Here is a 27,347-nt window from a genome sequence, read left to right as displayed (position 1 = left end):
CCACCACCAGATAAGAAATCAAAACCCTAGTCTCTCTCCATAAGAGAATTTGTTGGACAAACGTTGGTCCTGCTGAAAGTCTCTGATAAACATTCTGTTACAGGTAGAGTAAGAAACTCAAAGTTTCCAAGGTGTCAAATTCAGTACTTTCCCTTAGTGAAGTGAAAATTACAAGGCTCAAGGAAGTGAGTTAATGGTCATTTACAAAGCAAGGGAAACTAAAATTTCTTGTGCTGGTGAAATTGTTAAGGATTTATGGCCAAGGTTCTACCCTGGGTAAGGTGATCCAGGGGAAGATGTGGGGGAGGGGGGAAACCATAGATCTGCTTTGCCAACTTTCTCATATCTAATCAGGTCCAACTGTCTTTTGTCTTCCAACTGCAAGCCAACTTTGACTCATATATGAGGACCTGATGAGGGTAATCAATAGCACACACTCGGCCACCCCTCCCGGACATGCATAGGCATGTATGCTCACCTAAGAACAAACCAGAACTAGACAGGGATGACGCTCATTTAACACTTTATTAAATACCACAGGAAACTCAGAGATTGGGCTTTAAGATTTGGATTCTTTCTCCACTCCGGCATTACATGTGAGTTTTGGTATGACTGGGTCAGCAACGAGTCCCACGACTCTGAGACATAGTCATGCTCTCAAGTCCTGTGTGCAGCGTCCAAGAGTGGGAAAACTATGGTGTTGTTTTGTTTTGTTGGTTTTTTTTTTTTTTTTTAGAGATTTTATCCATTTCTTTGAGAGAAAAAGAGAGGGAGCACAAGTGGGTGGGGGGGGTGTGGGGGTAGGGAGAAGCAGACTTTCCACTGAGCAGGGAGCCTGATGCTGGGCTTGATCCCAGGACCCTGAAATCATGACCTGAGCTGAAGGCAACCACCTGAGCCACCCAGGAACCCTGTGAAAACTACAGTTTTGAAGGAGAAAGAAACTATCTTGCAGTTTCAATCACTGAGAGAAATGGAATAATAAAAGCCATCTTTGAAAATAACTGTGGCAGAGTAGACTAGGTCTTGATTCGCAAGGAATTACAAAGGATCAGTCCCTTAAAAGAGTAATAAAGATACAAAAAAATATTCTTAGGGATAGTCTGCAATCTAAACACCATGGGGGATCACATATATTGATCATCTATGCCAGCTTTCCTGGTATAGTCATGATTTTATAAAATTCTACTTTCTCCAATAAAAGATTTCCATTACTGACTAACCAAATGGGATTAATGCATATCTTATAAAAATTAACTAACGTCACAAATTAAAAAAAAAAACAAACCTTTAACCAGATGATGTGTCCCAATTTGAGATTTGGAGACTATGATCACCATGTTTATAGAATTCATGATAGCTTCCTCATAGCTAGGTATATGTCCAAAGGCAGGCCCTGTGTTTTAAAGTTGAGAGCATGCACATGAACTCTCTCTGAGTCTTAGTGCTCATTCAGGCCTTATTTCTTGGCCCCGGCCTTCCTCTGAATCACACCCTCTACTGCTCTAAAGCTGAAAGTCTATTGAATTAGACAAAGGCAAGCAGCCTCAGATGGCACCAGAAAGGTTAATCGATGTTTCTGGGGCTGCGAGCTGCCCTGTGGAACAAAGTAAAGAAAGAAAAAGTTAAGGGGTACATAATAAAAGCTTGTGGGAGAACTGGAGTATTTTCCTAAATGCTTAACTTTCTACTGTTTTCCCCCAAACTCCGGCCCCGGCTTAATAAGAGTAATTAAGTATAGGAGAAGGTCTGTTAGGGGTGGAGATTTGAGAACTCAGGAAGCATGCATGGGAACAAACTTATTCCACGACGTAGAGATGGAACTCTGGGTGGTCCTCGCCTGGACCAAGCCGTTCTGTGGTGCCGAAAAGACACAGATGCCAAGGAATAGCCCACGCAGAAATTGCTCTCCTACCTGTTATTTTCCATGAGAAACTTTCTGTAACATTTTCCAGTTTTCCTCCTCACATGGGCAACTTTCGATGATATTAGGGCCCAATATTCATGAATCTCCACCTTGCCCACCCCCATGGAACATTGTGAATTATCATGTTTTAAAAGAAATAACATTCCTAACTTAAATACCTAAAAGATTTTCTCTGGAAAGCAGGTAGGAAGAAGATCAAGGAATAAAAAGCAGTCTATATTCGTAGTTTCTAAAGTATATCCTATTTTGGGGAAGTGTGTTTTACACACTCTCATTTCAAGTAATATTGCACTTGAGCATAATAGACACTCTGAGATATAAAATAATCATCCTTAGATTTAAAAAAAAAATTTTGTGTGTGTTAACATACACGTAAAATAAAATTTACATCTTAGTCATTTTTAAGCCTGTGGTTCAGGAGTGTTAACATGCCTGTATTTAAATACATTCACATTGTTCTGTAGCCAACACTACCATCCAACCACAAAACTCTTTCCATCTTGTAAAACTGAAACTCTGTCCCCACTGAGCACTAACTCCACATTCTCCCCTGTCCCTGGCAACCAACATTTTACCTTCTGTCTCTCTGACTTGACTATTCTAAGTACCTAATGTAAGTGAAATCATACAGCATTTGTCCTTTTGTGATTGGATCATTTCACTGAGGATAATGACCTGGAAGTTCATCCATGTTGTCACCTACACAAGAACTACCTCCCTTTTTATTACTAATATTGCATTGTGTGTGTACATCATGTTTTGTTTAGCCAGTCATCAGTTGATGGACACCTGTTTTAGCTACTGTGAACAAGGGTGTGCAAATACATCTTTGAGAACTTGCTTTCAGTTCTTTTGGGTGTATACCCAGATGTGCATAGATTTGGTTTTAATTCATCATTTCCCAAACTTGTTAATTGCAGAACCCTTCAGCTTATATTCAAATAAAATAGGATCCTGTTGATATTGAACCTCTATTAACAGCACAAGAAACTCATGTTCTGCAACCTACTACTTAGAATATGAGTCAGATATGTCATTTCTTTTTTCAGAAACAAACAAAAAAACCTCTGAAAGAGGTTCCTTCCCTTATATACAGCTTTAAATACAAGGATACTTCACCAGATGAGCCCACTTCTTGAAGTAATGGGGTCCTGAGCGAGAGCCGCGCCACAGGCAGGGAATCAGACCCTTGAGATCACCGAAGCAGAGCACTCTTCCTCAGAAGGGAAGCCAGCCAAGCTTCCACTGCTGGAACTGAATGGTTTTCACTCCAGCGATGGCACTTCTGCTCAGATTCCAAATGTCACTCCTTGACAATTTCTAATTTAAGGCATCGATTTCCTTCTCTGGGGGTTTTACTATCTACCACATGGGCTCTATCTTCATTGTGCATTTGCTACTGAATTATACTTCGTAACTTTCTCTTGCCGAATTATTCCTCAACCTAAATTCTCAGTAAGCTAACGCTTCACCCCAATTCCTTTGCAGCAATCTGCAGTAAACGTGGATGCTGAGACTCTCAGTAATACAAGGAAAGCTGCTAATGTAGACATAACCATATATTTTAAAGGAACAGATGGATCATAACCTCAATTCTTCAGGAAGTGGGGTGTGCTGACCTTCATGGTTTACTCACTGGGCTTTCTAGAGTCAAAGGTTACTACCTGCAAATGGATCTCTTTCACCCCCTCTGTGTCCTAGGTTCTCCCTGGTTCCAAGCTCACTGGTATTTGAGATGAGCTTCTCCCAGTGTTTCTTCAGTGTCCACTCTGCAAATGCCAAACAAAGGAAACATTAGCAAAGGGGAGGAGTAGAGAGATCTGTGTTGCAGCTCGGGAGGCAGCTCTGGGGAAGGCAAGCACAGACACTGCAACACAAAGAACTGAGCACTCAAAGGAATATATATTCACTGGGGCTGGTCCAAAGGGTTGTCAGGACCTTAGTGAGAGGAGTAAGCATGTCATTTCTGTAACTGTGCTGGCTGGATACAAGGACCTCAAGCTGGCTGGAGATGTGGAATATGGAGGAACTACCCTCTCGAATGCGTGGTTCATCTCCTGCAACTTGATTACCTCCAGATGGCCAGGGCTCCTACCCCAAGTCCTGCATGGTGGAGTACCCTGTTCCGGCCACCCTTCAGCCATGCCTCTCTGTGGCAGACAATTCTGAGCACCAAGCCCATGCCACCCTCTGCTTCCACACCACACCCTGCGTACCAGAATCATGAAATTCCCCATCCAAGGGCTCAAGCCACTGCCAGCCTGCAAGGAGCTCTTCCATGGGTATAGTCTTTGGAGGACCCATTCGTAGACCTGAGAGGTGGCCGAAGAATGGCTATTTGCAGGGCAGGAGGGAAGTGGGTTTGGACAGAGCTTAGACCTGCAGGTGGGAGTCTGACACACATTCATGGGTGAGGTACCTTGCAGTGAGGGACAGAGCTGACAGTGGGAAGAAAGTGGGAGTGGACATATATGTCTACTCTTGCCCCCAAGCCCTGTAAATGATGGAGGTGAACTCACTGAATCCGTCATATTAGGCATCATATGACATTGGCTAGGAGACATTCTCCATACATTAAATAAAAAAGGTCTCTTCACTTTGCTGGGTACAGTAAATAATAATTACCATAAAAGCTACCAGTCCTTAATGTGTGGCAGAATCTGTGCTAAGAAGTTTATATCCATACCTCCTTGAATTAACTAAAATATAGAAGAACTTATATCCATCCCATTTTACAGATGAAGAAATCAAGGCCAATAGAAGTAAAGTAATTTGCCCACATCAACACAGCTTGTAAGTGGTAGGCTGGGGTTCAAACTCCAGGAGATCTCTATCTTGCGTGAGTGAAGGGAAGCCGAGAGGGCTGAGTAGATGCAGGCAAGGGTTGGTTGCTGAGATGGAGGGTAATCTGTAGACATTTTGGAAGGGGTCAGAAAGGATGCAGACACACTCAGAAAACGAACCGGCTAAGAAGGAGGAAAAGCAAGTCAGAGGCCCAGGACAAAGTGTTGCCAAGAGCTGGGGGGCTTTTGGAGGCTGGTTAAAAATTCCAGCTTTGCCTCTGAATAGAACCCAACTCCACCCACCAGTGATCTTCAAGCAAATTATTCAGTTAATTACACAGCACACCTTACATCCTGTTGGACCAAAAAAAATTTTTTTTGAAGGAAGATTTACATTTTATATATAAGTAAATAGTTGGCTCTAAATGTTGATAGTTCAAAGGAGGAATTTCCCACCCCCTCTTTTTAGTTAACTAAAAATGACTAGAAAAGCTATGAAAGGCCCTTGTCATGGGCTCCTTCACACAGTTCCAACAACTGAAGCTTGGTTTTGCCTGTTGTCTCATAGCCCTGGCGGATGTGTAGGGCTGAATTTCTGAAAAAGAACTTACAGCCACCAGATCAAGGCAACTAGGGACAAACATTGGGCTATGAACTATTTAATAAAAGACTGTGTTTTTTATTAAGGTCCAATTACAGTCCACTTGGTGAATTTGGAGAGAAATTAAAAGCCATGAAGAAAAATGACCAAATTAACTTCAATATGTCTTCTGCTTCTTTCTTAAATGTGGAAGGGGTTTATAAAGCATCTGTGTGTAAATGAACAAAGAATACTCCATCATTTTCCAAGTACGTAAGTTTGAAGACCGTGAAAGAGCAGAGGAGAAGTAGGTAGTACTGGTGCTGCACGTAACAAAAATAAAGAACAAAGAGCATCACACTCTCTCATTACTTTGCAGTTTTGCTCTTGATGCTATTATATCCCTATTTGTTCTCCTTTAATGAGATCTTATCAAAAACTCCATCTTCCTTCTCTGACTGGCTAGTCTGACATTTCCCCTCCTGGTGGATGCCAAAAACGAAAATAACAATCCGTATCCACAAGAGAAAAATAGTTGTTTTTTCTTTTTCAAGATAAGAAATGAATACAGCAGGAACGAAGGGCACTCATGGAGCATTCCAGTGGGCCTGCTGGCTCCTGCCCACCGACAAGAAGATTCTAGATCTGTCTGTCTTTTAGAGCACTTTATATATGTTATATTGTGTAAGCCACACAACACTTTACTTGAATGACTACCCCTACAGTTAAGGAACTGAACGCTCCTTGGTCAGTACATTTTTATTTCATGTAAGCTTTATCTTAATTTTCTTAACCTTGCATTTTTATTTTAATACCCATAATTTTTCAAATATCCCAATACCTCAAAAGTGGCTTGTTAAGGTGCAAAAATAGGGCTGAAAATAGAAACATTAATACTCCAACTCAGAATAACTTCACCACGAAGAATAGTGAAGAGGTCCCCAGGGTAAATATTGAATTTGACTCTGCATGTGTTGGCATAGCAAATCTGTAAATGAAGATATTTCACAAGCATCCAAGGAATGACAAATATTTGAACATTGAATTTTACTGGATTGTCTTTTTGTGTAACATGAGTCCTTAGTGTGTTTTCTTTTAAGAAACCTTGTTATATTATGACATTAACCAATGATGCTTTTGCATCTTTTTTCAAATAAAGAAAAATTGCTTTTATAGTAAACTAAACGAGTTTCTCCAGAACTTTCCAGTGCAAAGCTGATGTTCTTATTGATGTAAGTAACACAGTCTAATGGGGCACAGGCTTTGAAAGTAGATGAGCCATTGCAAATCCCAGCTCTGCCACTTACTTTTGTGACTCTGGGCACATTAATTTGGACACAATGTCTCTTTACCCACCTTCCCTTATGTTTAATGTGGAGGTAAGATTTATCTAATATTATAGATTTGTTATGAGGATGAAATGTATGTACAGAGTTGAGCACCGTGCCTGGCAAAGAGCAAACACTCAATAAGCACTAGCAATCATCAAACACAAAGTCCAAATCCATAGAGGGTTCTCAGCATCACACTCTTCATGAATGCATAGGTACGAATAATAGTAAACTTGAGCTCAGAGAAATAGTCTAATAACAGATTGCCAAAGGCCTTTATCAAACGGAGCTATGGATACTTCATACCAGGGGGAGAGACAATGACTAATACACATGCTGCTGGCATAAACTTTGCATCTGGATGAAGGTGTATGTTGTAAAATGGAGAATTTATCTGGTCTTTGTGCCAGGTTTCTGAGATGGAGCTTCTAAACTTTTGAAACTTCCTGAGTGACCACAGTGGGTCCCTGGATAGTTCCAGGATGAGGGATGGCCATGCCAGAAAGATGTAATCAGAGGGTTGGGGCTTTGAGCCATGTGATACTATATGTACCTCCAAGGAGGAGAGGAGGGGCTGGCGATTGAGTTCAATCATGTGCCAGTGATTCAATCATTCATGCCTATGTGATGAAATCCCAATGAAAACTTTAACCATTGAAGCTTGTCTGAGATTTTTGGCAAATGAACACATTTATGTGCGAGGAGAGTGATATGCTGATTTCTTAGGAACAGGACATGGAAATTCTGCATTCAGGATTGTCTCAGACTTTGCCCTATGTGCTTCCCCTTTTGACTGGTCCTGATTAGTATCCTTTATCATAAAACTGTAATCACAAGTATAGAGCTTTCCTGAATTCTGTGAGTCCTTTTAGCAAGTTATCAAAGCTGAGGGGGTTATGGGTACTCCTGAATTTGTAGCCAAGTGGTCAAAAGTCTACGTGGCCTGAGGATTCCGAAATTTGCAGCCGGCATCTGAGGTGGGGCAGCCTTGTTGGGGATTCTGCCCTTAACCTGTGGCGTGTGCATCAGCTCTGGGTAGTTAGTATGAGAAATGAGTTGTGATACCGTACTGTACGAATCAGCTCTTGGCATATGTGTCCTCTGTGTATTGAGTAGATGGGCTTGATGGCTTTTTGACTTAGTCAACACTGAAATGATAATTTAGAAAAGGAAACTTTTTTTAAGCTAAGGATTCTTTTATGAGCCATGGTGTGGATGGGAGAAAATGTGTTAACATTAATGCTGACAAAACGTGAGCTCAGGACTCATTGAGGAAAGGTCTCTGCCACCATTCACTGAACACTTTCTCAGAGACAGCCATTGACAATCAACAAATGACTTCTCATCTTCATGTCAGGGTTATGGTGAGAGGTACAACTGTAAGGCAATCAAATCAAACCCACAGAATAAAGGTATCTTCAGCCTCTTGTGCAAATAGATTGGAAGTATAAGCTTCCTTCTCCTTCTGAATTTCTTGACTACCAAAGGAGAAGATGCTTCACATCAGCCTTTGAAATTAAAATAATGATAAAACCAGCTCATCACAACACTTTATAAGGCCAGGAAAACACATTTCCATAATTTCATGAAGCCTATTCAAGTATCATAGCTCAACAATATATCAAGAACTCTGAATAGCCTAAACCTGTCGCTTCAGAGGTGAAATTTCAAGATGTTCCTTCTGAGGATATAAGATTAAGATTTTATAAGAAAGACAAGATATGATAGACTGATTGCCGAGAATCTGACTTTCTTCAAAAAGTATGTGAAATGCTTCACTCAGGAATTAGTGGATTTCATATTAGTTGGTTATAGTTTAAAACAACCTCCACAGGATGCAATGGAAATGGAAAAAAAATTACTTTCCAGAGTGGAATGTCATCAAACTGTAGATGAGGAAAAAGTAAGCTGCTTTATCCCAAGCTAAAATACTCATAAGCCTATTGACTTTACACCTGACGGTGTCAGAAGCAGTCTTCAGTGAGATTTCACCCCAGGAATTTTGAGTCCTTGCCTTGCCCTGAAAAATAACAAATTCACAAGTCACTTGCTTTCTTTTTGAGTTAGCTGCTCTAATTTAGTAAAAAATAAAGAATACAACCCACCCCCCACCCAAACCATACTGAGTGCTAAACCTCACTTAGGATGAATGTTATCTACCATCAAGCTGAATACAGTAACTCGGGAAATAGTGCCCATTTAACTAATATGGATTTATCATGTTTAAATTATTTTCATTAATAGTAGCAAGGACATTTGTTTTATATTTATGTAAAATTGACAGTCTGATTCCTGGGTGCCTATTAACTGAGGCTTAAAGTTGAAAAACTGGCCTGGGAGGGGATAGTTCTGGAATGGTGATGTAAGCCTCTAGATGGGGATCTAGGGGAATGGTTTCCCCAGCAAAACAACCATTTAACTGGTGGGAGTTGTAAAAATAGAAACGGAAACAACCATTTAAAGTCTCTGGAAATTTCCCCAAGGATGTGCAGCAAACAGCCTGACATTTACTCAAATTATGCTAAATCTTGATTAAAAAAAAACAGAAAAAGTTTCCAGCATTTGAACTAGGACCAGCCCCCATCACACCATCACCTACCCACATTCTGGGTGGTGGAAGAACTATTGCTATGGGGGGGGGGGTGGGGGGCGGAGATAGGGTCTCCCGCTCTCCTTAACATCGAGTCTAAAGCTGGAAGTAATAAGCCACCAGGATTACTCATCCTCCACAGTCTCATGTTGGAAAAACACTGTTTAGAGCAGGCATGGCAGAAAAGTGGTACTACCTTCCCCAACCCAGCTCATTCAAAGAGCAAAGGTTCTTCTGCAGGTACTACAAACTGGGAATCTTGGGGCCTGATGGTCTCCACTACAGCTTGCTCATAGGGAGGAGGGTCCCAACCAGCACTGCAAGCCAAGAAAACAAAAGGCACCGGAGCAGGTGTCACTCTGGGAGAAGTAGGCTGCCCTCCACATCTCTAGCTCTGGTTCAGGGGCTCTGAGGTTCTTATCTGGGATGGGGGGAGGGGCAGGTTATAAGAATGGCGAACTCCAGAGCTCCAGCGGACAGGAATGACTCTGGAATGGAGCATTGGCCAATATCCATAGAACTTTATAGCACAAGGAGTGGACTGTAATGTATATATAAACATTTTTTTAATACATCATTTAGAAAGTGAGGGAGAATCCCAGGATAGAATGAAGAATGCGGAAAAACTTACTTAACGCAAACAAAATAGGCAGAAGTGAAGGGAAAGATAAACAATTCAACAGTAATAGCTGGGGACTTCAATATCCCACTTTCAAAAACTGATAGAACAGCTAGGCAGAAAGTCAATAAGGATACAGAAAACCTGTATAACTATAACGCAAGCCGACCTAACAGACACCAATAGAACACTTCACCTAACGGCAAAATAGAGTTTCCTCAAGGACACATGGAACATTCTCTGAATCAAATGCTAGACCATAAAAACTAGACTGTCGCTTTAAATTCTTGAGTATAATGGACCAGATCCTAGATTTATTCATTCAATTCAACAAATATTTACTGAACATCTAATAAATGACAAACACTCATCTGGAGGCTGAGGTAACAATAACCCACAAGAAAGACAAGGTCTCTGCCTTCAAGAAAATTACACTCAGGGAAGGCAGACCCACAAGTCCACAAAATATCAGCAATATAATTCCAGAGTGTTATTATTAGCCTGGAAGTAATAAACAGAAAGATAGGATAGTACTTGGGCTGTAAGAGGTGGGAAGGGCGTGGCTCTGTAAACAAGACCAGTGCTCTAACCCCTGAGCTATGGAGCCTGTGGCTCTGTAAACTACTTTAGAGAATGAGATCATGAAAAGACTACTGTACTTGAACTGAGACCCAAAGATAGGAGAAGGTTAACCCTTCAGACATTTAGAAGGCCAACACCTAGCCGAGAGAACAGCAAAGGCCCTGAAGATGAGGCAAAGAAGATCGGGGTAGCTGGAGACTGACAGAGAGAACATGGGCAAGATGAGCTTGGAGAAGCACGAGGCAAAGGTCGGAGACTTTTTGGACCCCTTAAGAATTTGGTTTTACTCAGAGTGCAATGAAAAACCAGTCAATGGTCCAAGGTAGGGAACTGTCAAGATCAGATTTATATTTTTGTGAAAGAGATAATTATTACAAAAACACACAAAAAAATTAGAGGCTTGGATTAGAGTAATGACCATGGTGGCATTGGAGACAAACAGATTTGTGATTTATTTTGCATTTGGACCTCGGTGAAAAAAATGAAGAACGAAAATGACTTTTTTTATTTTCAGCTTCATTAACTGTGGGTACAAGTTACCACTGACAGAGATGAATAGAATTGGAGGGAAAAAAAAAAATCAGAACCACAGAGAAAATGAAAGGTTCTGTTTTGGATATTCTTAGCTTGAATGTCATTAGATATCTGTGTGGAAGCAGCATGGTGGCCATTAGACGTTTGACTTGTGGTGCTCAGTGAGAGGACTGGACATACAAACTTGGCTGCTATCAGGACTTCAGTGGCACATTACGTCCTTGTCCCACTCACTGGCCCCATTTTATGCTGGCCCCACATTCCTGCCATCATGAACCGCTTCCATCTCCCCGCAGTACCCAGCTATCCTTTGCCTCCTTGTCTTTGCCCATGCTGTTCTTGCTTCCCAGACGTTCTCTCTCACCACGTCCACCTGCTGGATATCTACTCATTTTCTAGTGCTGAGGAAGAATCTGCAAGTAATATCCACTATATATGTTACTAACAAGTTTGCAAGCTACCATCCTAATCCTTACCTAATTTGCTTATCTAAAAATTCTCAAAAAACAACACAAAGCAGCAACAACAAAACTCATAGAAATTAAACATACGTGTGCCAAACCAAACCAAAGCTGGGTCCTAAAGATCTGGACATGAACATGGAGGCCAATCTGTTAAGTATTCTTGCTAAGCATTCAGTCCTAGGCTTTGGTAAACAGCTTCCTCTGCCTAAAAATTCTACTTTATGTTTCTTGAGGAGGATCTTTACTGACTCCCATCTGTGTGTCTGTGTGTCTGTGTGAATACCCCTGACTAAAATAAAATCTGACAAGGGCTCAATGCCGTTGCTGGGTTTTCTTCACCAAGAACAAAAACTCAGGTGACAATTCCTCTCTGTATTGCTTTCCCTCAAAAGCAAGGTAGAATAACCACTTCCTGCTGTCTCCCTAACTGGATCCTGTACACACTTGTGTAATTGCAGTTCTGTGTCTTAACATGGCTGCCTCCCTGTTAGACTGCTTCTTGAGGGTCGGGCCTTCTATTTGTCGTGCATATCCTCTCACGTACAGCACGTTTCTTTTTCTTTTTTCTTTTCTTGTTTAAATCAGAGAAAGTGAGCACAAGCAGGGGGAGTGGCAGGCAGGGGGAGAAGCAGGCTCCTCGCTGAGCAGTGACCCCGATGTGGGGCTGGATCCCAGGACCCTGGGATCATGACCTGAGGTGAAGGCAGACGCTTAACGACTGAGCCCCCCAGGCGTCCCACATACAGCACGTTTCTTGCCCTTAAAGATGGAAGCTAGGAAGGAAGGAAGGGAAAAAGGAAGAAAAGGAGGAAGGAAATTGTATGTAGCATGTTTCTAAAGCAATGCTCTTTCTACTGCTTTATTTGATAGACATTTATAATTCACAATTTATGTTTTCCTAGAATGATCGACAGCCCCAGTTTAAAAAAAAAAAAAAAAATAAACGCATGTAGCTAATACGGTATAACCAGAAATCGTGGAAACACAACAATCTATTCAGTTGCCTAACTAGGTCAAAACACATTTTCCTTCTGTCTCATTTCTTCCCGAAGCACCCAACCCTTTTCTTTACTAACTGAAGAGCTCAAAACCACTTGCCAGAGGCAGAAAAAAAAAAATCAGTGACCGAAAATGTCTGCATCAGCGAGCTGACACTCATTGAGGAAGCTCATGGGAATTGCTCCTTGAGAGTGTCCTTAGGTCGGGGAGCAGCCCTACATCCTGGGCAAGCCGGCTGACAGCCTCCAGCCTCAGGGGAGGGTAGACCCGCTGGGCCTGGGGAGAGTCCCAAGGTTCTGAACTCAGGAAACAACAAAGTGCTCATCCTGGCCACGGGTTCTGGGGTCCTGTGGTTTGTGCTATTTCTTTTTTTATTTATTTTTATTTTTTTAAATTTTATTATGTTATGTTAGTCACCATACAATACACCATTAGTTTTTGATGTAGTGATCCACGATCCATTGTTTTCGTATAACACCCAGTGCTCCATGCAGTACGTGCCCTCCTTAATACCCATCACCGGGCTAACCAATCCCCCCTCCCCCCTCCCCTCTAAAACCCTGTTTGTTTCTCAGGTCCATAGTCTCTCATGGTTCATCTCTCCCTCCGATTCCCCCCCACCTTCATTTTTCCCTTCCTTCTCCTAATGTCCTCCATGCTATTCCTTATGTTCCACAAATAAGTGAAACCATATGATAATTGACTTTCTCTGCTTGACTTATTTCACTTAGCATAATCTCCTCCAGTCCCATCCATGTTGATGTAAAAGTTGGGTATTCATCATTTCTGATGGCTGAGCAATATTCCATTGTATATATGGACCACATCTTCTTTATCCATTCATCTGTTAAAGGGCATCTCGGCTCTTTCCACAGTTTGGCTATTGCGGACATTGCTCCTATGAACATTGGGGTGCATATGGCCCTTCTTTTCACTACATCTGTGTCTTTGGGGTAAATACCCAGGAGTGCAATTGCTGGGTCATAGGGTAGCTCTATTTTTAACTTTTTGAGGCACCTCCACACTGTTTTCCAAAGTGGCGGTACCAACTTGCATTCCCACCAACAGTGCAAGAGGGTTCCCCTTTCTCCACAACCTCTCCAACATTTGTTGTTTCTTTCCCTGTCCATATTGGCCATTCTAACTGGTGTAAGGTGGTATCTCAGTGTGGTTTTGATTTGGATTTCCCTGATGGCTAATGATGATGAACATTTTTTCATGTGTCTGTTAGCCATTTGTATGGTTTGTGCTATTTCTTATTCACTTGTGCTGAATAAGTGGTGGAGCCCTCCCATTGCTGTCTCTGGTCCCCACACAGTGCACTGTGCTCATGTCATGCTCTTCCTTTCTCAGGCTGCCATGCCTCCTCCTCCGGGGCCTCACTGGACACACAGAAGTCTGAACCGTTGCATCTTCATTTAGGAGATGTAATTTAAACACCATGAACATTGTGAGGTGCAATTAAAAAAATCAGTCCACGGATGAGCTGGGCAGAGCCATTCTTGCTTAGGTGGTGGTCCGATAAACTAGGTCCCCAGTGCCCCTGACGGCACAGCTAGAGACCCCTTCACAGGCTTTGCCAGGTTCCCAAGGAAACTAACTGCCAGAGCACTGTAGAGCAGGCCGGTGGACAGAAATTTTCCAATTCAGAGTCACATGTAGACTCTTAATATGAGGTAAACGAGGTTCTGATAGATTCTTTCAGATATAACCGAGCACCAGACTTCAAAATGTGAAAATGTTAAGGGTGAAAATCATAGTAACATTTCCTGAGCACTCACTATTTGCCGGGCACAGTGCTGTGAGTTTCCCATGAGATGTGTACGAGTAACACCTCTGGTTAACTGATGAGGGAACAGAGGTTTAGAGATTAAGACATCTGTCCAGCTAGCAAGTGGCAAAAACAGGTCTCCGACTGCTACTAGTCCATGGCTTTAAACTCCAACATGGACAGAGTTTAAAACAACAGATCGGATGATTTAATTAAAACAAAACAAAACAAAACAAAAAAACCCAAGATGTAAAACCTAAGAATAAGAAAGGTTGGAGCAACTTTGTCCAGGACTCTGAGAGTGAGCGAGTGGGACTCTTGTCAGGTCAAAGGTGAACTGTCTGGAGAAACCTGCTGAGCCTGCCCCAGTCTGGTCTCTATCCAGACCCACGGAGGGAAAAACACATTGGCAACAGCGGTCGGATGCTCAGGAAGAAAGATCAAATGCCCTGGGGCAGACGTTCAGAATTCTAGACCATCATTTTTATCTTGTGACTAAAACTGTCGTAATAAAATTAGAAGTTTATCCTCAAGTCCTTTAACTCTTACCTAGAAAATCAATTATGGAGGGACCGAAAGTTTTCAATACATAAAGGAAATTACTGACCACCCCCCTCCATCCCCTATTTATCTGGCACTTCAATACTGTCCATTCCTGCTACTCCTCCATATTCTCCCCTCAGCCTACATGCCCACCAAGAAGTCAACAAACCCCTTGCGTTTCTAATTCATAACCCTCTACCAAAATGTATGGGTCATACTTTTAAAAAAAAATTTTTTTAAAGATTTTATTTATTTATTTGACAGAGAGAGTCATACTTTTTAAATAACAGCTCTTTTTAAAAATCATCAACTGGGTGACATTTTGTTCTTTTTATTTGAAAATAGATTTGCGAGCATACCTTTCTTTGGAAAGGAAATGTGTTCTTATTTTAAGCCAAAATATTGTAGGTATAGTCACATATTAAATGTATTAGAGAAGCATGCTGCTTACATTATTATCCATCATTTATCTCTCATGGAAGTTTAGGTTTTTCTAAGAGAAATGAGGAAGCCATACTTGTGTTAGTAAATATTGCTGAAAAGACAATGTAGACCACTCCCTGTAGAAGAAAAAGAAAATATCTCTTTTCTATTCCCTCATTTGTAATAATATTCCCTTCCATTTCAAACTCAAGGTACCCCATTTTCTCAGTAGGTCACCCCGATACCTGCTGAGATCACTAATCTCTCTGGTGGTGAGGATTGTAACAAGATGGGACTCTCCACAACTGGTCAAGGTGGTGAACTAGATTCATGTGTGTGAATAGGGTTAATATGGATGTTTGCTATATGCTTTCTTATGGCTTTCTCTAGCTTTTAATGTCTTAACTTATTTTTTGAAGAGCACATTCAGAGGCCCTGGGCCAGACCTCCTGAATAATACTCTTTGAGACTTAGGTCCAACCAACTGTATTTTTAATAAGCAATACAATGGGAGGGGGACTGTCTGATGATTTTAATGCCTGAGAGGTTATTGGCAATCTTTTAATGTATAAATTATCTCTTGCATTGCCTCTAGGACATCGTAGAATGCTATAAAAGAAACCCAATCCTTGCAATACAAACAAATAGATTTCGAATCTGTGTTTGCTTGAACAGAGCAGATAGATTTTGCACTTTGTAGGATTTCCCTATGTGGAGCGAAGTCACAGCACAACTTCTGAACTAGTTTGCTGGGAAACTTCTTTTGACTCCCATTAGAAAGAGCCTAGATGTCCATCAACAGATGAATGGATAAAGAAGATGTGATATATATATATATATATATATACATGTATGTGTGTGTGTGTATATATATGTATATATATATATACATATATATATATATATGATGGAATATTATGCAGCCATCAAAAAAGGAATCTTGCCATTTGCAATGACGTGGATGGAACTAGAGGGTATTAGCTAAGTGAAATAAGTCAATCAGAGAAAACAATTATCATATGATCTCAGTGATATGAGGAATTTGAGAAACAAGACAGGATCATAGGGGAAGGGAGGAAAAAATGAAACTAGATGAAACCAGAGAGGGAGACAAACCATAAGAGACTCTTAATCTCAGGAAACAAACTGAGGGTTGCTGGAGTGGAGGGGGGTGGGAGGGATGGAGTGACTGGGTGATGGACATTGGGGAGGGTATGTGCTATGGTGAGTGCTGTGAATTGTGTAAGCCTGATGAATCACAAACCTGTATCCCTGAAACAAATAATACATTATATGTTAATAAAAAAATTAAAAAAAAAAAAGAAGGCCTTCCTGTGCCCCACCTATGACCCCTGCTATACTTCTTGCAGGAGACCCTGAGGAAAACTGAGAGAGAAATTGCCCAACGTAGTATGCAATGATTTGTGTTCATCTTGTTCTAAATGTTTCTCTTTTCAAGGCTCGGATAGAGAGGATTTAGGATTTAGATTTCAAAGGACATCAGATTTATACTTTCTCTCTCTATAATACGGCTTGGGTAATTAATGCACCATGTCATTTTCCAAAGAATCTCATTGAAGATTGATATTCCCAGACATAACTACAAACCCATGTTCCAATAGGAAGCACAAGGTAAGCCTGTGGCTGAAGTTCCTCAGATATAATACAGCTCTTAAATTCATTCAGTCGTGCAACTAATATTTATTGAACACTAACAATGAGACAAAGGCAGTGCTGAAGGAATAAGAAAGACGTGAAGCTTGTCCCTAAAATAACAACATTCCAGTGATGAACATCAGACAATTGACTCACTGCAACTTTAGTCACAAAGAGGGTCTGGCGAGAGGCCCACCTCATCCGAGGAGTCAGTGACAACTTCCTTTAAGTTGTGGCCTCCATTACACATAGGGTTTAGTTACGCCTGGAGAGGTGAGAATGATGTTCTAGACGGGGAGGACAAAGTGCAAATGCTACAAGGCACTTGCCATCTTGGCCAATGGAAGGAACAGAAGGGAGGATGATGTAGCCCAGCACAGGAGATCAGGAGAAGTCACTGAGGCAGGGAAATGATTAGGTCTGTGATTTTGCTTGTTTCACCCATATGGAAACTGGGTTTACCAGAGAGCAAGAGAGGACATGGGAAGATGAGTTAGATGTATGCAGATAGGAGGGATACGCTGTCTGCAATGTGCTTTATAAGTGTAACATATAAATACACACACATATGGGCATGATATTACATAACATATATGTTACATGTGACTACATACAAATATATATAAATTTTTAAAAATTTCTGCCGTAGAGGTGGCTACTTCACATTCGATTTACCCTCATCAGACATCCATTCCCCAGAGGCAGCTGCACAAATGTCTTCAAATATGGCCATTAAACCTCCCCCACAGTGTCCATTCATTGGCATAGGAATGCTAGAAGGAATATTGCATTGGTGAAAGGAGAGGCATTCAAAATTTATGAATCGACTCTCGGCAATTATACAACTTCTTCCGCCCTCTGAATCACTTCTACCTCCTCAGAATCTCTCAAGCCCTGTAGCCTCTCTCATTTTTCTAAGGAGGAGCCCAGACCCTCGAAACCAGACTCTTGGTTCCGTGTCGCACTTCGTAACAGAGGATTCGGATCCAAAAGAAGAAGAGCTAAATCCCGCTGCTAGAAGACAGTAGTCACATCTACTTGAGGGAACCCTTCAGCCCGGGTACCTTCCAAAGTGCCAAAAGTCCAACTAAGTGGGACAGATTGTATGACAGCTTTCGTGCTTACTTGCAAACAAATGCTTGCAACATGCGGCAAAATCTGGTCAGAGACTTGCTTTAATTGTAACATCCCATCTGGTGGCACACTTGTGGAGGAGGATATTTACAGCTCTCACAAATCTCCAAACATCCGAAGCTAGCGATAGCTTGCAACAAGAACCTGAACACAGGATTGGAAAATTTGACTCCAGTCAGATACCATTAACTGGATTAAGACAGTCTGTGTGGAGATGGAGAAAGGTGGAACTTCCTCAGGGGTGGATTTGATGTGGATGAGGGAGCCTTCTGGCATGAGCAGCTTGGTTCGTACCATGTGATACACAGAGACAAGGAACCCTGCAATGGAGCTGGTTTAAGGAGGGAGATCATCAACTCTGTTTGGGCCAGTGGGTGTGTTATCTTTGGGAGTTTGCTAAATGGAGATGTTGCATATGCCTTCGAGTATGAGAGGTCTGGGGCTAAAGATGTTCCTGTGGGCGCCTTTGAGAATAGATGTATTTAAAGCCACGGGAATACATGAGATTGCTCAGGGAGATAGTGGCTTAGAAGGGAAGGAGACCCATGAAGGAGAACTCCAACATGTAAAGTCTGAGTGCCAGAGCACATAAATCCATCAAGATTTTGGTGTTACACTCTAGCTAATACGTGGCATTTTACATAATGTTAGAACCGAGAGCAAATTTGCTTTTCAACTAAGAATTGTCTTTATTTGGAAAAATACTTGCCCTGGAGTATATGTGTCAGGGGTACATTTAAGCAACAAAATTGGGACACGGAACCACGGAACCACTCTGCAGGAAAGAAAGAGAATTTAAAGAAGAAGACAGAGAAGGGGGCCCGATGAAGAGAGCAGGCTGGCCGGTTTATTGGAACTCCCCCTTGGAAGGGCAGCTAAAGGAAGGTTCTCGTTTTTCCGTTAAAGTTGCTTGTGATGCTGCATTGTAAACCCCTCCCTCCCTCCTGTCACCTGGCAAAGCTTCAGAAAAACCTAAGAATCTCAAATTCTTACTGTGAGTACTCTTCTTCCTTTTGGAAACCAAAAAAGGAGTTTCAGGTCAAGGGCAAAGAACTAAGGGACAAAGGCAGCCTGTGGGTCCATATGGGGGAGCCTCTGAAAACATTCCCCCAGAAATAGGCAGAAATGTGGGGGCTGGCTTTGAATGTTAATAGACTGTGGACCTGAAGTGTTTGTTTTCCATAGATTTTGAGGGACAGGCATATCTGTCATCTCATCTCTGGATTATACACTTTTAAATGTTCTTCGTATTCTTTTAAAATTATTTTTGAATAAGTAGCAGTCACAAGTTTGACAATACAAAGGTCCCATAAAGTAACTCTCCTTCCCACCTTTGTCTCTTATCTGGAAGCAACCATTATCGTCTGTGTCTTGCTTACCTTTCTAGAGATATTCCTTTTGTATAAAGAAAATACATGGCTCTTCTTTAAAAATGATCTTAGGGGCGCCTGGATGGCTCAGTTGGTTAAGCGACTGCCTTCGGCTCAGGTCATGATCCTGAAGTCCCGGGATCGAGTCCCGCATCAGGCTCCCTGCTCGGCAGGGAGTCTGCTTCTCCCTCTGACTCTCCCCCCTTCATGTGCTCTCTCTCTCTCTCTCATTCTCTCTCTCAAATTAAAAAAAAAAAAATGATCTTAGAAATTTTAGCACACAGTAAAAACTCCTAGGCATCTTGCTCTTCTTTCTTAAAAGACCCCGAATATCTTTCTACATCGGTACAGAAATGCTGCTTTTTAAATGGTCGTCTAATGTTCTACATTCGAATGGACCATAATTTATTAAGGAGTTTGCTGCTGGTCATCATTTAGTTGTTTCCAGACTTCTGCTATTATTGAAAATGCCTCAGTGTAAACCTCGTCCACACATCATTTTGCACATGTGCAAATTGAAATGGTTCTTCTTGACAAAAGAATTTAAAGCTTCCTTATCATGACAAACGGCAGACCATGGAGGAGGCAGGTGCCAAGGAGAACACAGACGGAGGCTCAGAAAGCTCAGCTTAGAATCTCAGACAGCTGCAACAGCAAAATCACAGCCCGCGTGTTTCAGGGCAGGTGGAGGAAAGCAAAGCATTGTAGAGAAATAAACTGATAAAGACTTGACTAGAGATCTATGTTTTAGAAGACATTCTAGAGCATATAAGACCTCACAGGACAAAGCAATGTGGAACACACAGAAGACAAACTAAATTAGCAAGAACCATCCCCTTACTTTCCATAGAAAAGGGTGAGCAATGGGCCTTCGGGAGAAACTGAAGACAAGGATCAGAAACTGCATTTGTGTCTGGCTTTTACAATCACGTATGGATATATGTGTAAAAAGATACACTTGTTACAAAAGATTTGTAACAAATCTTTTTAGATGCTTTATAAAATCCGGAGTTCTTTCACTTCTCTCTTTTTTTTAAAAGGGTTTTATTTATTTATTTATTTGAGAGGGAGAGAGTACGAATGGAGGGGCGGGGAAAGGGAGAAGCAGGCTCCCCACTGAGCAGGGAGCCTGATGTGGGGCTCGATCCCAGGACCCTGGGATCATCACCTGAGCCGAAGGCAGACACGCAACCGACTGAGCCACCCAGGTGCTCTCACTTCTCTTGGTACTGTTATAGACGTATACTTGGAATGCATGGACTCTCCCTTACTATTAATCAAAACTCCAGGCCCAGTATGAAACAAACCCAAAACTAATGATGATAACAACAATTAACATGTATTGGGGGCGCCTGGGTGGCTCAGTTGGTTAAGCGACTGCCTTCAGCTCAGGTCATGATCCCAGGGTCCTGGGATCGAGTCCCACATCGGGCTCCCTGCTCTGCGGGGAGCCTGCTTCTTCCTCTCCCACTCCCCCTGCTTGTGTTTCCTCTCTCGCTGTGTCTCTCTCTGTCAAGTAAATAAATAAAATCTTAAAAAAAAAAAAATTAACATGTATTGAGTGCTTATCACCCGCTGAGAACAACAAAGAGCTCCCCACTGATGATCTTGGGTTATCTTCATAAAACTCTAAGAAGATAAAATTATTGTTCAGATTCTACAAATGAGGAAACGAAGGGTAAGAAATTTGCCCAAGTTCACATGACTAAGGCAGGATGGAATCAAGATCCAAACTTGGGCACCTTGAGTCAGAAACTCTTAAACACTGATGTACAAATGACATTTTAGCTAAACTAGAGCATCTAAGTCCATTACCAGTAACTAGCCCTAACCTATCCATCTCTTTATGTTAGCTCTATCCTTAACCCCGAGGCTGCCTCAGAGACCTGGTGTTTGTCAGACAAGTGACTGGGAAACCAACCACTTCATAACTTGCCTTGAGCAAATAATAATTCATTCTCGATAAGTGCAGAAAAAGAGCCCTTATAAACAGTGTCTCCTAATGAAGCTTATTTCTGTGTGTACTGCAAGTTAAACATTCATTTTTTAAAAAATTATTAGTAGTAGCATTATGGTCTAATATAGGCTTACAGAATTGCAACAAAGAATATTTGTTTTGAGAATTTAAAGGAATAGAAAAACTTAAGGCTCATAGTAAAAGAGAAAATATGTCAGCCTTAGATGTGTCACAGCGTAGGATGCGTGGTATGTGATCAGCCACCACTTTTTAAAAAAATGAATAATTAAAAGAAAAATACCATGGTATCAGAAGTCATAAAAAGAGCATTCTGGGTGAGCCAAACAATGTTTCAGGCAATCATACGTAGAAGGCACAGCATAATCTTTGAAATAGGACAAGCAACAGTCCTTTCCCAGATCCCAGAGAAACGGCAATTATGAAAGTCGTTAAGAAAAAAAAAATAGAATAGGGAGAGTTTCCAGATCCAATTGCTGCTGGAAGTAATTTACAGTCAGTGTGGTCACAGATGGCCTCATAGCATGATGTTCTCTCCTTGCTCTTGTTCGTATTAAAATATTCTCATTTTTCACTACTGCCTAAAATTTATACTTTCAGATATAAATATTTACTTTAACCACCTTAAGTACATAAAACTTGGAATACAGAACTAAAGAAGACCCGGACTATAAGAATATTGTTCTCTTTCTACAATAGGTGAATTCCTCCAGGGAAAAATTGCTTATTTTCTCATTGACCCCCGTTGCTACGTGTTAGTGCAGTGACCCAGTTCATGGCATCCTTTTGCCTTGTTCTGGGGAATTAGGGCAGTCCTGTTCCCTCTTGAGGTGACAGGCAATTTCTTCTAGGTCCTATGAGCTTGTTGGAACCTGCTGGTCTTATTTCCATTAAGGTTCTCTTGAGATACCCCCTCCATTTTGAGAGAAAGCCTGAAACAGAGGAGGATGCGTGAGGAACATCTGATGCTCTAACAAATTCACTCCAGTTACCAAGGACTGCAAAAACAATTTCACAAGGACCATTTTGCTTTTAACAAACATGCTAAGTGAATTCTAGATTTCATTTCTCCTTCCCAGCTAGGTTTCTTTTTCTTTTTACAGCTTAATGAGGTAAAAAGATAGACAAAAACTGCACATATTTAGCATATACAACTTGACGAGTTTGGACATAGGCAGACACCTGTGATCTCATCACTGCAATCAAGGTAGTAAACGTAGCCATCACCTCTAAACATTTCCTTGTTTCCCTTTTGTATGTGTGTGTGTACTAAGAACACTTTACATGAGATCTACCATATTAACACATGTTTAAGGATGGTCAACTAAAGACACTATATTGTATAGCAGATCTCCAGAGCTCACTCATCATGTGGGGCTATAATTTCATACCCATTGAACAGCAACTCTTCATTTTCTCCTCCCCTTGACAGCTGAGTTTCTTGAAAGGCCACTCTATTAGCATCTCTTCTTTCTCATCTCTTATTCACTCTTCCACCCATAACAATTTCAGCTCCACCCCACCACTCTGCTAAAACTGCTCTCTTCTGAGGGCATTATTCACCTTCCAGTTACCCAATAAAATAAATATAACTTGACTCCCACAAGACATTTGCCATAAACACTATTGAGAACTTTCTTCCTCTCGAAATTCTCTTCTCTTCCATTGAGGTCTGTGACATGATTGCTCCTTCAACAGGGATCTTATCCTTTAAATGGTGATGTTCCCTAAGGTTTCTCTTGCATTCACCTTTTTTTTCAAGTATCACAAGGTTAATTGATAGATACAAGTATATAAAATCAGGGCATGAACATGACTTGATAAATTAAGTAGATTTCATTTCAATACTAAAATAAGAGGGGCTGGGGCACCGGGGTGGCTCAGATGGTTAAACGTCTGCCTTCAGCTCGTGATCTCTGGGTCCTGGGATTGAGTCCCACGTCTCACTCCCAGCTCAGTGGGGAGTCTGCTTCTCCCTCTCCCTCTGCTTCTCCCCCTGCTTATACTCTCTCTGTCTCTCAAATAAATAAATAAATCTTAAAAAAATAAAATAAAATAAGGGGGGCCAATTCTAATTCTCACCATGTGCTTCACACCCACAAAACCACTGCAAAGGCATTAACGATCTCTCAAGATTGATCAATTTTGTGCAAGTGAATGGTATTTCTTTTACAAAGACTTGTGAATTTGCCCAGGCTCAAGGATATTAAAATCTAACACATAAAGCCCATTACTAGAGGTAGAAATACAAGGAACTATACCATTACAGCAATAACCCTCAATTAGAGTCAAGAATACTTGAGTCACAACCAAATGGATAATCAAATATTGCATCAACTCAAGTATTACTGAGCAAAGTGCGTTTCTACAGTATTCGGTGTTGCTCTTCAGTCTTCTAACTTGAAAACCTAGGATAACTGGTGACAAAAAAGGTTCTTGCAATAGACTGCCTCTGCCTGAGAACTTATGATGTAATTATTGCATGCTGCTCATATGCTATCTAAACATTAAGGCTACTTCTAAAATATCTGATGGTAGACTATGATTAAGACATTACACTACAAAAAAAACCTCACACAGAAGGAATTGTAACTGCTGTGCTTCTGCTTTAAATATTGTGAAAATATTCTTTTTGTGTGTGTGTGTGTGTGTGTGTGAAAATATTCTTGCATTTATTTCTTTTTTCTTTTTTTTTTAAGATTTTATTTATTTATTTGACAGAGAGCACAAGCAGGTGGAATAGTAGGCAGAGGGAGAGGAAGAGGCAGGCTCCCCACTGAGCAGGGAGCCCGATGCGGGGCTCAATCCCAGGATCCCGGGATCATGACCTGAGCCGAAGGCAGTTGCTTAACAGACTGAGCCACACAGGCGCCCCGTTATTTCTTATTAATGCCTGTACTCATTGATATTGCCCATATCTGTTATTTCTCCTGAGCCTAAGGCCTTAATTTTCAGCTACCCATTAGGCATCTCCACCGGATATCCCACAGGCACCTCACACACAAGTCCTTCATTACCTTGATGTTCTTTGATATCGTGTCTCTGGGTGTGGCATTCCACACTGGAGACCACAAAAAACCTCTGCTCTCATCCTTCCCACTTTCTGTATCTCAACATCTATTGATTCTAGCTTCCTATTCTCTCTGATCTCTGTCGCATCCTCTCCACTTGCACTAACTTTGCCTAACTTGGTGCTCACCTGATGACATCAACCTACTTGTTCACCTCCTTTTCCTGAGCACTTAGACCAGAGTAGGAGCTCAAAACTCTTTGTTGGTAAGATGAATCCATTGTAACAATTCCTCTCTCCACCTCTGTCCCCCCAGTGACTCACCACCATAGTAGCTCCGGGGATCTTTGTAAACCACACAAACCTGTCGTCAGGCCACATCCCCCCCACCTCCCACGTCAAATGCTTCCACCACCTCCACAATCAGGTGTGATCTTCTTAGCATGGCCTACAGAGCACTTCTTCCCTTTCCACCTCCTGTCTAGCCTCATCTCCCACCATGCCCTGAGGCACCCTCCCTGCAGCCCTAGGAGACAGCAGACAGCACCAGAACTCGTTAAGGACCTCCCCTTTCTTTTTAGCAAGATATCATGAGCATAGGATAAAGGGCAGACTTCAACTGCACAGATGGATGGATTCTGGAAAATGTGTACATCTGTAACCACCATCCTAATCAACACATGGGGCATTTCCATCACGCCAGGAAGTTCCCTGTGTCCTCACCAGTTAATGCCTTCAGGGTAATCACTGCTCTGATTTCTATCACCATATATTAGTTTTGCCTGTGTGTCTGGCTCCTTTTGTTCAACATAACATCAGAGATTGATCTGTGTCATCATGTATATCAGAAGTTCACTTCTTTTTATTGTGGAGTAGTATTCTACTATTTAAATATACCGCAATTTCTTTATGTACTGGCAGACATTTGAGCTGTTCTCAGTTTGGGAGTATTATGTATCAAACCAAAATGTACATTTTTATATAACTTTTTTGCTGGCGGAGATTTTTTTTTTTTTTTTTTTTTGGCATAAATACCTAGGAGGAGGATTAGTCTGGTTAGCTTCATAAGAAACTGCCTAATGGTCTTCCAACCATGCATCTCTGTGCTTGGTAATGTTGGCTGTTAACATTTTTATTTTGGTCATTCTAGTGTATGTTAAGTGGTGTTCCATTGTGGCTCCACATTGCATTTTCTTCTGCACTAATGATGCTGAGCACCTTTTCAATATGGTTATTGGCATTTGTATATTCTCCTTTGTGATATATCCCATTCAAGCTTTTAAGCTTTTATCTGCTTAAAAAAAATTGAGTTGTTCCTTTTTTTATTATTTGTTTGCCAGATACATAACTTCCAGTCTCCTTTTCACTTTCTTAATGATGTCTTTTGAAGAGCAGAAAATTGTAATTTCTCATCTTTCTTCTTCTATGCCTTTTTAATTTGTCTGTGCAAGATTCTTTACCCAGCAGGAATTTCCCCCCTGTGTTGAGATTCATTTGACATCACAGGATACGGAAATCATGCATTTTTCTTCTTCCTTTTCCCCCACAAGCATGGGGCCAATTTGAGAGCAGGAGTCATGTTTTATATCTAGTGGGATACCTAGCAAGTAGCAGGTGCTCAAGGACAATTTATTACCCAAATACACAAGTGAATGTGTTGAAAATCGGAAGAGTTACTTCCATTTCATCAGTTAAATTTTGTATGTCATTTTCTGAAAACAAGGGAAACTCCCCACTTAACCTCACAAGTGTGTCCAAACAAGAAAAGCTTTATGAGGTCGTGAAAATGAGGGGGTTCTGCCCCTTAAGTGTATATCAATAAGCAGCCTGTGAATAGACATATTTCACAGATTTTATTATTCATGCTGTTGTTAATATTTCATGAATCCTTGTTTTTATTTGAAAGGAAGTACATGTAATTTCTTTTAGTAATTCTTAGTAAATTAAATGCTCCTTATGAAATGCTGGGACATCTTGAATCAAAAACACAAATGACTAGTCAGAACTCGAGATATAAGGGTTTGCCATTTGACTGCATCCTGTTGGAGTGATCAGCTTTTTATTCTAGTGAGGTTCACTAATGTCTAAAATCATATGGGTCACATAAAAACAACAATGTCATCATTAAATCTGTCCAAGAAATAACCTCAATGAATTCCATAGACAACTCCCACTTGATAATGAGAGTTAAGAAGTCATAATACTATTCTGACAGGAAGGTGTGGTTAAAAACATTTGAAAAGCACCAGCAATAATGAAAATGATGGGCTCATTGAGGAAGCAAAGTGTAATCTCCTCTTGGCAGGAAACCATAAAGTGGAGAAACCCCTGCTTGGTGGACAATGAGACACAATCAAAGGACATTCAGCCCATTATGAATTAAGCATCTGAGAGCAGAATGACTTTTTCCATAGCAACAAAGCCTTAGAAAGTCCAGAATTTTACTGGCCAGATTCTTGTATTGTTCTTCCAGGCCAGCATGAATCCTCATGCCGGATGATTAAAAGTACCAGAAGCAAGTGTGACATTCAGATATTCAAGCTCAATTGATAAATATGTATAGAAAGAATAAAAAATGTAGTTACATGTATAAATAACCAGAATGCTCAATTCCCCAATTCGAAAAGTACACAATTTAGAAACTAATTCAAACTGGTTTTAAGGATTTGATGCAATAACTCAGGGCTGCCCAATAAAATAATATATCCATTACCCAGGATGCAATCTTTGCTCCTTAAAGTGTTGGTTCTGCTACGGGGTGATGAAAAGGTCCAAATCCTTCCCTTTAGTCAAAGCTTTATGCCGGGAGAAGAGACGTGAGATAATCTTTCTCCAATGGCCAAGAACCCTAAAAGAGAGTGGTGTGCAATTGTCCCTGGCCCAGAAGTACTAAAGAAATGAAGCACCATGTTGAAGGTGGAGTGGCAGCAAGTCACAGGTGGCTTGTCATGACGCTGGCGTCATCCCGGACACTGTCGGCCCAGACACCTCCCCAACATTGACCTGGCTCTGGTTGCCCTAAACCATGTCTGACTATTGTCCAGATTCTCAAAGTC

Source organism: Mirounga leonina, unplaced genomic scaffold, assembly GCF_011800145.1.
Source record: "Mirounga leonina isolate KUSES-001 unplaced genomic scaffold, KU_Mleo_1.0 Mir_127, whole genome shotgun sequence".
NCBI lineage: Eukaryota > Metazoa > Chordata > Mammalia > Carnivora > Phocidae > Mirounga > Mirounga leonina.
This window is presented reverse-complemented; position numbering follows the sequence as displayed.